This window comes from Agelaius phoeniceus, chromosome 8 (genome assembly GCF_051311805.1).
Source record: "Agelaius phoeniceus isolate bAgePho1 chromosome 8, bAgePho1.hap1, whole genome shotgun sequence".
Taxonomy (NCBI): Eukaryota; Metazoa; Chordata; class Aves; order Passeriformes; family Icteridae; genus Agelaius; species Agelaius phoeniceus.
The window spans coordinates 1575790-1586207 of NC_135272.1; the positions used below are offsets into that span (position 1 = coordinate 1575790).

At 60.8% G+C, this 10418-nt stretch overlaps 1 non-coding gene across 1 annotated transcript; it reads right to left on the reverse strand.

The window, feature by feature from the left end:
* Window positions 1–9895: 9895 nt before the first annotated feature.
* On the reverse strand, window positions 9896–10048 carry LOC129124105 (5.8S ribosomal RNA). The gene has a single exon (XR_008534769.2). It is a non-coding gene; the product is annotated as a 5.8S ribosomal RNA (ribosomal RNA).
* Window positions 10049–10418: the final 370 nt, after the last annotated feature.

The window sequence follows — 10418 nt, forward strand, 5'->3', positions numbered from 1 at the left end:
GCTATTTCTCATCAGCAGCAGGTAAGCAGCCCGAGGCCAGGCCTGGAGGCCTGCCAGGATCGTGTCCCCTCAAGCCATGGTCCCTGGGCCGCCTCAGCCTTTGAGTCCAGCAGAGTGTGACTGGAAGGGAAGCCTTTCTTGGGAGAAGCTGGGGAAATTGCTGCCTTAGACAGTGCTTCAAGTCTTCCCCATGCCTCCTCCAGGTGCCAGCCATTGTAAGGAGCATTCACCAGAGGCTGGTGTCCCATGTCACTGTGGATGCCAGGCTGCAAACTGACATTGTGAGGCTGGCTGAAGAACACCCTGCTGACGTGGTGCTGACCCTCCTGCGCTGTGCCCCAACGTGTGACAGGTACGGGGCCCACGTGCCTGCACAGCTCAGGGCTCACCAGCCTTTGGGGCCCATGGCCCTGCACAGCCTGTGCTATGGGCTCTGCCAGACAGGCAGAGAGACCCAGGACCCTGGGGCCCCTCTGTTTCCCGAGCCTGCTGCCAATGCTCCCTCCCTGCCCCTCAGGGCACCGGGGCTCTGTCACCTGGGCCCCCACAGCTGCACAGGGCATGGTACTGGGACTGAGATGCCCCTGACACAGAGCTCTGATCCCACAGAGCTGCTACAATGATATGGAGAACCATTGGCTCGTCACGAGTAACAATGGAGAAAGTGCTGCCAGCACTGGTCCGGGTAATGGAGGATTGGCCACTGCACAGCGCATGCACCTCTGATGGGGATGACACAAATGTTTCTGCCCTGGCTGTGAGTTTCTGGAACTGGCCTCTGCTTGCCCCTCGGTCACCCCCCCAGCAGCTCTCCATCCTCTCCATGCCTCAGGCGCTGGGCTGAACCCTGGGCTAGGGGCAGGCTCAGGGGGCACCAGGCCCGCTGCTCCTCCTGCATCTGCCCTTGGGCCCTGCCCCATGGACACCTCGGCACTGAGCGCTGTCTTGGGCTGCTTCTTTTGCAGGCAACTCTGGTGATCTGGGTGATTGTCCAGGTGCCTCAGTACCATGAGGCAACGATTCATTCTTTCTACCCTCTGTTTGTGGCTCTGCTCTTCCATGTTGCCATCACCACACAGCAGATGCCACCAGAGGAAGTCGATACCTTCTGGAGAGCATGCCAGGAGGAACACCGCCTTCCCAGCAAGCTTAACAGGTCCCAGTCCTCCTGGCCTTCCCATGCCCTTGTGGCCAGTGCCAGTGCTCCCAGTGTGACCTGGGCTTTGCTCTGCACGCAGGTTTGCAGTGCAGGCCATGAAGGCTCTGCTCTACCTACTGCGCTGTGACGATGAGGTGATGTCTGTGGAGTGCAAGTGTGGCTGGGACACGCTGCTGTGTGCTCACACCCAGCACTATGCCATGGGTCTGCTGGCCAGGTGAGACCCCCTGCTCCCCATTGCCCCCGGCATTTGTGCCCTGTGCCCCACTCAGTCCCTGTGGTCATGGGCCACAGAGCCTCGTCACTGAGGGACGGCCAAGGAGACTGGAAAAGGCTGGGAGAGGAGGGTGCCCAGAAGGGGCCACCTCCCAGAGCACCCACATGCCCTCCAGGGATGCTGGGGAAAGACCAGACCTCTCTGAGTCAGTCCTGGGAGAGGTTTGTCCCCCCACCTCAGAGTCTTGGTGCCTTTTTTCCCCCTGCCAGGGAGATGCGTTATGCCTTGACCCCCCTGTGTTCCCATGTTGCATATCGCCTTCTCCTGCTGCTCAGCAGTGAAAAGCCAAGATGGGATCTGCCCTTTCTGGCATTCCTTGTGGAGGTGAGCCTCAAGGCCAGCGCTGCCTGGCTGAGCTGCCTCCCAGCTCTCTGCCCTCTCACAGCCACAGCTGCCTGGGACGGTGCCCGTGCCCTGTGCTGCTGCTGCTGCTGCCTGGGCCCAGCCCTGTGCGCTTCTGAGCTCCTGCTGGCCGGCTCCCCTGTCACTGCCCTGTGCCTTTCAGGTCCTCCAGTGCCTGGACTTGAGGAAATGTGCTCTCACTGTCGTGAAGATCATGTCAAGTTGCCTGCAGAGCAAGTGCAGGGAGAGGCGTCGCCTGGCCCTCAGAGGCCTCGTGGTGCTCAGCAAGGATCCCTCGATGGTGAGAAGGGGGCAGCGGCTGAAGCTGCGCTGTGGAAAGCAGCCCCTTGGGCTGGCAGGGCTTCAGGAGCTGAGGCAGCTGCTCCCAGCTCTCCTGCCTCACCTGCCCCAGGGCTATGGCTCAGGCCTTTGGCCTATGGGCCCTGCAGCAGCACGGTGGCCTTGCAGTGCCAGGGCGGTGGTGGCGGTGCAGCCGTCCATGGCTTCCCAGCACAGCCTTATGTCCCACACAGGCCAAACCTCTACGCAGCGTGTCTTGAAGCCTTCTGAAGCTTCTGGGTGATGCAGATGGAGGGGTGGTCAGCATGTCCCTCTCTCTGTTCAAGAAGATGCTCCAGAAAAAACATCTCCTGATATCTAGCACTTCTGCCCCAAAGCTGGCTGAGGCACTCCTGCCACTCTTTGACAATGTAAGGCTCTGTGTCCCCAGCCATAGGCACTTGCTGCTGACCAGAAATTTTGTGCTCTCTGGATTCTCAGCTGTTTGCCCAGGAGTACAGGATATTTGATGCTTAAGTATTTTCCTCCTCCTTTCCTCCAGGACAACAGCCAAGTGCAGGTGCTCTCCATTTACCTCTTCCGCAAGATGATGGAGTTGGTAGTGGATGAGGGAAAAAAGCCCTTGAAGACAATTGTGAACCAGAGCCTGCTCCCCTTCTTCTTGCACTGCCATGAGGAGAGCCAACACGTGGAAGAGGTGAGGTTTTCTGGGATGCTGCTGGATCCCTGGCAGGGGGCTTGGCTGCCTCCTGCCCTGGCACCTCATGGACTGCAGCCTCCTCCAGGCCTTGGCAGAGGGATGTGATTCCGGTGCCCTGGGCTGTGGGGCCATCTCTGGGTCTCTGCTGCTCTCCAGGCCTCCCGGGAAACGCTGCATTGTGCGGCCGGGTTCTGGGAGAAGACGGATCTCCAGAGGGTGCTGAAGACGGAGCAGCCGTTGAAAATTGATGAGTGCCTGGTAAGGAGGGCCTGCAAGCCCCAGCCTCAGCCTGGAGAAGGCCCCTGAGGGCGGTGCTCAGTGCGCGGGGCCGGGCAGCTGTGCCCCTGCCCGCTGCTGCAGCCAGAGGCCGCGCGGGCTCTTCTCCAGGCTCCCGTGGGCCCCAGCCGGGTGCCCATGGAGCCCCGGCCCGGCGGGGCTGCGGGCCGGCACCGCGGCTCCCCGGGCAGCAGCCGGCCCTCTGCCCCCTGCCCTCGGGAGCCCTTGGCCAGTGGCTGCTGGCCGCGCCTCAGGCCTGTGCGGCCAGGGGAGGCCGGGGCTGGGCGCAGGCAGCGCCCGGCCCAGGGGCGGAGCCCGCGCCAACCCTTCCCTCCTGCCGCTCTCTGCAGCTGGCAGAGGACAGGAGCCAAGCGGCCCAGCACATGCAGTGGGCCCTGCGGTTCCTGGATAGCCCACAGGAGTCCGTACGGGAGGCGGCCGTCAGGATCATCGGTGAGCCCCGGGCCCGGGCTCCCTCCCGGCCCGGCCCGCCGCAGCTCGGCCCCAGCCCCGCCTGCTGCCCCGGCAGCGCCGCCGGCAGGGAGCTGTGCCGCTGGGGCCGTGACAGGCTCTGTGTTCACAGGCAGCGCCGGGCGGTGCCGCAGGGGGAAGAGGGAAGAGCTCCGGGCCCACAGTCAGGGTGAGTGCGGACACCGGGCTGACAGCGGGGCCTGCCCGGGAGAGCTGCATTGCCTTCGCTCCCTGGGTGCATGAGGGGTGGCCTGGGCAGAGCACAGCGAGCGATTTCAGGGACACTGGTCCGGGGGATTCGTGGCCAGCGTCTTGCGGCTGATCCCGTTTGCCCCCCTCCTCTCTTCTGGCCGATGCAAGAGCTGAGTGGGACACCCCTGTGTAGTGGTTTTGGTTCACTAATGGATGATTTCCTGGCCAATGTTCCAATTAGTGTGGTTAAGTTCCGTGCTGGTTAATCACCAGTTCATCCAGTAGAATGTAGTTCATAATTTTCTGTGTGAGATAGGATTAGGAGAAAGGCAAAGCAGGCTCCAAACTTTAAAAGGGTATGAAGAAAAATTTATTAACAGGAACTAAAAGAAGGAGTAATAAGAATCAGAACAAAACCTTCAGAACATTTCTCCTCCCCCTACAACTTTTTCTTTCCCACTGACAATGTAAAGGGACAAAACCAAAATTTGGGTCACTATACTACCTCTAGAAGAGTCTCTCTTCTGCTCACTTAAGGAGAAAAGTCCCTCTTGTTAATGTTATGGAGATTTTCCACAAGAAAGCAGTTCTCTCGTGGCTCTCAATTTCCATCAACAGCAGCCACACTGCAGGGAAATCTGCAATTCTGAAATCGCTCCCATTTTCCAGAAGCTTTTCCCACAGCTGTGTTTCTGTGCCGTGTCAACTTATGGGGTACTGTTCTAAAGATGAGCTGTTCAAAGGCAAAGGTTCTCTTTATCTATCTCTAAAATCATCTTCCATCTCTAGCAAGAGAGATCTTCTTCTGTTCCTGGGGGCACAGGATCTTCATCACTCTTCTCTCCGTCTCTGTTCAAACTTGTCCTAGAATCATACCTTCATGTCTTATAGGGAAAAAAGTGTCCTTCTCCCTATATTTACAAGAGGATTTCAGCCTAAAACTAAAGGCATCTCCTCATCCCTCTCATCTGGGACTTGACTTCTTCACTGACCTCAGCCAGGCCTAGGCTGGGTCAGCTGTGTTGCCTCTTTGTCAGCCAGAAGGGAAAAGAGAAAGTTCCCAAGTTTATTTTGTTTGTAACATGTGTTTTTCACAGAGGCTTTCATGTACAGCTTTCCAGATTATCAGTTCCCAAAACCAACCCTTGATTTGTTTCCTATCAGACACGGAGGAACCTGCCAGCAGCCTCTCCCAAAACATCATGTCCATGATGCACAAAGCAGCACACAGTGGCAGGAGCGTCTCCTAGGATTCCTGCAGTTGTGGGTGCTGACTGTGGCTCTCTTCCTCTCTGTTCCAGCCATTTAAGTCCCAAGGAAAGACACTAGTCCATCCCCCTGTAACCTGGATATTCACAGCCAATTTGCCAGAAGAGCTGAAGAATTAGGTGCCTCTTCAGGATCCGGTGAACCAGCTTCCCAAGAACAGCACCAGGAGACACTGAAGAGCAAAGCATCTCCCACTGCCACTGGAGCTCCAGGCACAGCTGATGACTGGCACAGCTGAGCCTGTGAGAAGCTCCCGTAGCTCCTGCCATCACCCTGCCTGTTGACAGCTCCCTCCCTCCGGCCCTCAGACCCTGCCCATTCCCTTTTCTTACCTCCCAGCTCATCCCTTTGCTTTGCTTTTCATTAATAAACCGTTTGGCTTTTTCACTTTGCCTGCATCTCTGTGGAGCTGAAGCAAATCCGGGGCCCTGGGACACACAGGCCCCTGCTGCCATTCTCTGCCACGCCGTGTTTTGTGCACGGACCCAGAGGAACGGGGGCAGGTCAGGCTGGAAAGGTCCCTGTGCTGAAGGTGCAGTTCCACAGCACTGTGCAGTTCCACATCTTGCTGAGCACACTGAAGGCCAGCAGTGGGACAAGGAGCCTGTCTGTGTCAGGGACCAAAGTTGTGTCTAAGGCCCTGTCTTATTTGGTCCCCTCTTGTGCCCATCAATGAGATAATGAATAAAGCCAGGTTCAAAAACGCTCCTGGAAAGGCAAGATCCCGATTTTAGCAGCTTTTCCCACCTCCACGTTTCAGGAATTCATGGGTCTGCTGGATAGGGAATGTTCATCCCAAATTTTCTGCCCACTTCTCTAGGAACACTCTAATGACAGTGGTGATGTGGTGATTCAGACTTCTCAGGTTTTTTGGGATATTTTTTGGGGATTTGCTGGGATCCAAGGAGAGAGCAGGACACAATCCAAATCTGGAAAATCCCATATAGCACTGGAAATGAGGAGAACTCGGTGGAAACAAGCACAAAGGAACTGGAAAAAAAAGAGTTTTTAAGTAGGAAAAATGGGGAAAATCGCGATGCTTTGTTTTAATTAAACAGTCGGATTCCCCAGGTCTGCACCAGTTCTAAGCCGGCTGCTAGGCGCTGACCAAGGCAGGGCGCCGGCCCGGGGACTCCGCCCGGGGACCCTCCCCCGCGTGAACTGCTCGGCTGACGCCGGCCGCGGCCGCACGCGTGCCGGCTGCACGCTGCGGGGACCCCGCTGGTGGGAACCAACGGGGCGGCGGCGTGCAACGATGATGGCGGCGGCCGCCGCTGGGGCGCCGGCTGCGGCAAGGCGGAGGCCAGGCGGAGGTGGGGGCAGGTGGTGCCCGCCGCAGGCAGCGCGATCCACGGGAAGGGCCCGGCACGTCCAGAGTCAACGCTGCGTGCATGCGCACCCCGGTGCCCGGGCGGGCCACGCGGCACGCACTCACCCACACGTGGTGCCTCGTCCAGCTGCGGCACGCGCCCAGCCCCGCTTTGTGCCCTAGCCCGACCGACCCAGCCCTTAGAGCCAATCCTTATCCCAAAGTTACGGATCCGGCTTGCCGACTTCCCTTACCTACGTTGTTCCAACATGCCAGAGGCTGTTCACCTTGGAGACCTGCTGCGGATATGGGTACGGTCTGGTGTGAGACTTACACCCTCTCCCCTGGATTTTCACGGGACAGCGAGAGCTCACTGGACGCCGCCGGAACCGCGACGCTTTCCAAGGCGCTGACCCCTCTCTCGGGGCGAACTCATTCCAGGGCACCCAGCCCTTCACAAAGAAAAGAGAACTCTCCCCAGGGCTCCTGCCGGCTTCTCTGGGATCGGTTGTGTCACTGCACTGGGCGCCTCGCGGCGCCCGTCTCCGCCACTCCGGATTCGGGGATCTGAACCCGACTCCCTTTCAATCGGCTGAGGGCAACAGAGGCCATCGCCCGCCCTTTTGGAACGACACTCGCCTATCACTTAGGACCAACTGACCCATGTTCAACTGCTGTTCACATGGAACCCTGCTCTACTTTGGCCTTCAAAGCTCTCGTTTGAATATTTGCTACTACCACCAAGATCTGCACCTGCGGCGGCTCCACCCGGGCCCACGCTCCAGGCTTCGAGGCGCACCGCAGCGGCCCTCCTACTCGTCGCGGCCTAGCCCCCGCGGGCATTGCACTGCCGGCAACGGCCGGGTATGGGCCTGACGCTCCAGCAACATCCATTTTCAGGGCTAGTGGATTCGGCAGGTGAGTTGTTACACACTCCTTAGCAGATTCCGACTTCCATGGCCACTGTCCTGCTGTCTAGATCAACCAACACCTTTTCTGGGCTCTGGGTTAAGCGTCAGCATCGGGCGCCTTAACCCAGCGTTCGGTTCATCCCACAGCGCCAGTTCTGCTTACCAAAAGTGGCCCACTGAGCACTCGCATTCCACGGCGTGCCTCCATGCCAGCGAGCCAGCCCCCTTACCCATTGAAAGTTTGAGAATAGGCTGAGAGCGTTTCAGCCCCAAGACCTCTAATCATTCACTTTACCGGGTAAAACTGCCCATTGCTGAGTGCCAGCTATCCTGAGGGAAACTTCGGAGGGATCCAGCTACTAGATGGTTCGATTAGTCTTTTGCTCCTAGACCCGGGTCGGACGACCGATTTGCACATCAGGACCGCTACGGACCTCCACCAGAGTTTCCTCTGGCTTCGGCCTGCCCAGGCATAGTTCACCATCTTTCGGGTCCTAGCACAGACGCTCATGCTCCACCTCCCCGGCCCCGCGAGGGGGTGGCGGGCGAGACGGGCTGGTGGTGCGCCCCGGGCTGCCAGGCATGACACGCCCCGGGATCCCATTTCAGCCGGCGCGCGCTGGCCCTCGCCTTCATTGCTCCGCGGACTTTTGACAACGGCCCCTGACTCGCGCATGTGCTAGACTCCTTGGTCCGTGTTTCAAGACAGGTCGGGTGGGTAGCCAACATTGCCGCGCACCCCGAGCGCCCGAGCGCAACCCGTCAAGCCCAGCCCAGCGGTGCCACGCAGTCGGGGCACACTCAGGACAGTCTGCCCCGGTTGACAGCGGCGCTGGGGGCTAGAGGGCCCAGCCCCCGCACCCCTGCGCGAAATGCCGCACTGCGGGGACACCACCCCCGCCCCCCCCACCCGGGAGGGGGAGGGAGGGGGAAAAGCAACGCCCACTGCCACTGCACCGCCGATGGGGGGGGAGGAGGGCGCAGCGGCGGTCCTCTCCCTCGGCCCCGGTGTTCATCAAGACCTGCTGCCCGGGGGCTGTAACACCCACCGCCACTCGCGCGGCGCCGGGCCACCTGCCCACCGGAGGCCTTCTCAGCCGACCCGGAGCTGGTTGCGGCACACGGCCGCGGAGGAAATGCGCCCGGCCAGGGCCGGCTGCTGGCCGAGAGGGGGTCCCCGCGCTGGCCCACTCACCCCGGCCTGCTCCCGCGCACGGGGTACACCCGGGGGACAGAGGGTAGGCGGAAGGCCAGGATCCGCCAAGCCTGCGCCGGCCGACCGCAACGCGACGGGTTGAATCCTCTGGGCGGACTGCGCGGGCCCCACCCGTTTACCTCTTAACGGTTTCATGCCCTCTTGAACTCTCTCTTCAAAGTTCTTTTCAATTTTCCGTTACGGTACTTGTTGGCTATCGGTCTCGTGCCAGTATTTAGCCTTAGATGGAGTTTACCACGCGCTTTGGGCTGCATTCCTAAGCAACCTGACTCTGAGAAGCCCCGGGCCCATAGCGCAGGGGGGCCGCTACCGGCCTCACACCATCTGTGGGCGGCGGCCTCGATCACAAGGACTTTGGTCCCCTGAGAGCGCCGCCGGGGAGGGGGGCTTCTGTATGCCACATGTCCCGCGCCCCACCACGGGGTGGGGATTCAGCGCTGGGCTTTTCCCTCCTCACTCGCTGTTACTGAGGGAATCCTTGTTAGTTTCTTTCCCTCCGCTGACTAATATGCGTAAATTCAGCGGGTTGCCACGTCTGATATGAGGTCACAAGCCCAAAGCTTGGCTGCGCTGCGCGCGGGGGCATGCACGGAGACAGGCGCCTTGTCTCCCCCGCCCGCTACGCCGCCCGCCCCCCCTCTTCTCCGCGCTCCCGGAGGGAGGCGGAGAGAGAGACAGTGCACGCGCGCGCGAGCGAGCAACAAGGAGACAGAGAGCCCCATCCTGGAGAAAAGAACCAAAAAAGCAGCGTGGCGGAGATGGCCCCGCGCGGGAGGACTGGCCGGGCAGCGGCGCGTGTGACGGCTTCGGCGGGGAGAGAGAGAGGAGCAATGGCGCCACTCGGCGCGCCCCAAAACTGCGACAGAAGAGGAGGGGGCAGGCGAAGGGAGGAGGGGATTGGAACCCCCGTCCCCGGCGCTCTAGACCTTGCGCGTGCATGCGGCAACATGGCACAGAACCGCCACGGTACCCACCTGCAGACAGCCGCCCATGCAGTGGGGGGAGGCCGCGGGCAAGGCCCGCGCCTCGCCTCCCCTTCTCACCCTCCTCTCTCTTTCTCTCTCGGCCCTCGGCAGCGCCTTTCGATGCTGTCTCTCACTCTCCCCAGGCCGCCGCGCCACCGCATCCGCGGCACGGTCCCGGCGAGGATGAGCTCCGCCCCAGTGGCTCGCTCCGGGAGTGGGGAGCTAGGGAGCGCTCCCCGAGTCTGCCTTTAGGGGGACGAAGGCCCTGCGTGGCGACGACGACGACGACTGCGACGACGATGACACTCACCCGGCCGCAGGGTAGGGATCGAGGCCGCCTAGGGAAACACTTCCCTCGCCGAACCCCTGACTGCCTTCCCTCCGGGCACCTGCGGGACGCCACTGCTGCCGCCGCCACCGCTGCCGCCGCTCACCGCAGGTGACAGGCCCGCGAGGCGACCCCAGCCGCGCCGCCAGCATGGCCCCCGGACGGCCATTGATTGTCAAGCGATCCTCAGACAGGGGTAGCCCCTAGAGGAACCCGGGGCTGCAAGTGCGTTCGAAGTGTCGATGATCAATGTGTCCTGCAATTCACATTAATTCTCACAGCTAGCTGCGTTTGTCATCAACGCACGAGCCGAGTGATCCACCGCTAAGAGTTGTCTGGCTTTCGGGCACCGCTCATGCCAAGCGTCCCCTTTTTTTGTTACTCTGGCACTGAGGACGTGCAAACGCGCACCTGGCTTTGACCGTACGAGCACTCAGAAACGGGAAGGGAAAAAAAACAACTGGAGCAACCCACACTCCGAAGGCCGGCCAAGAGGCGGGGGAGCCCGCGCCCCCGACCGCCTCCCCCTGCGAGGGGAGATGCCGACTTCACAATAGCCATCCTTCGGAGGCGGCCCAGGCGGCCGGGCTCGGCCCGGCCTCCGCGCAGAGGGCCAGGCGGCGCACGCCGGAACACGGGAGGGCACGGCGGCCCGCCCGCTTCTCGCTTTCACGGGACGACACGCACAACACACACGGCACAC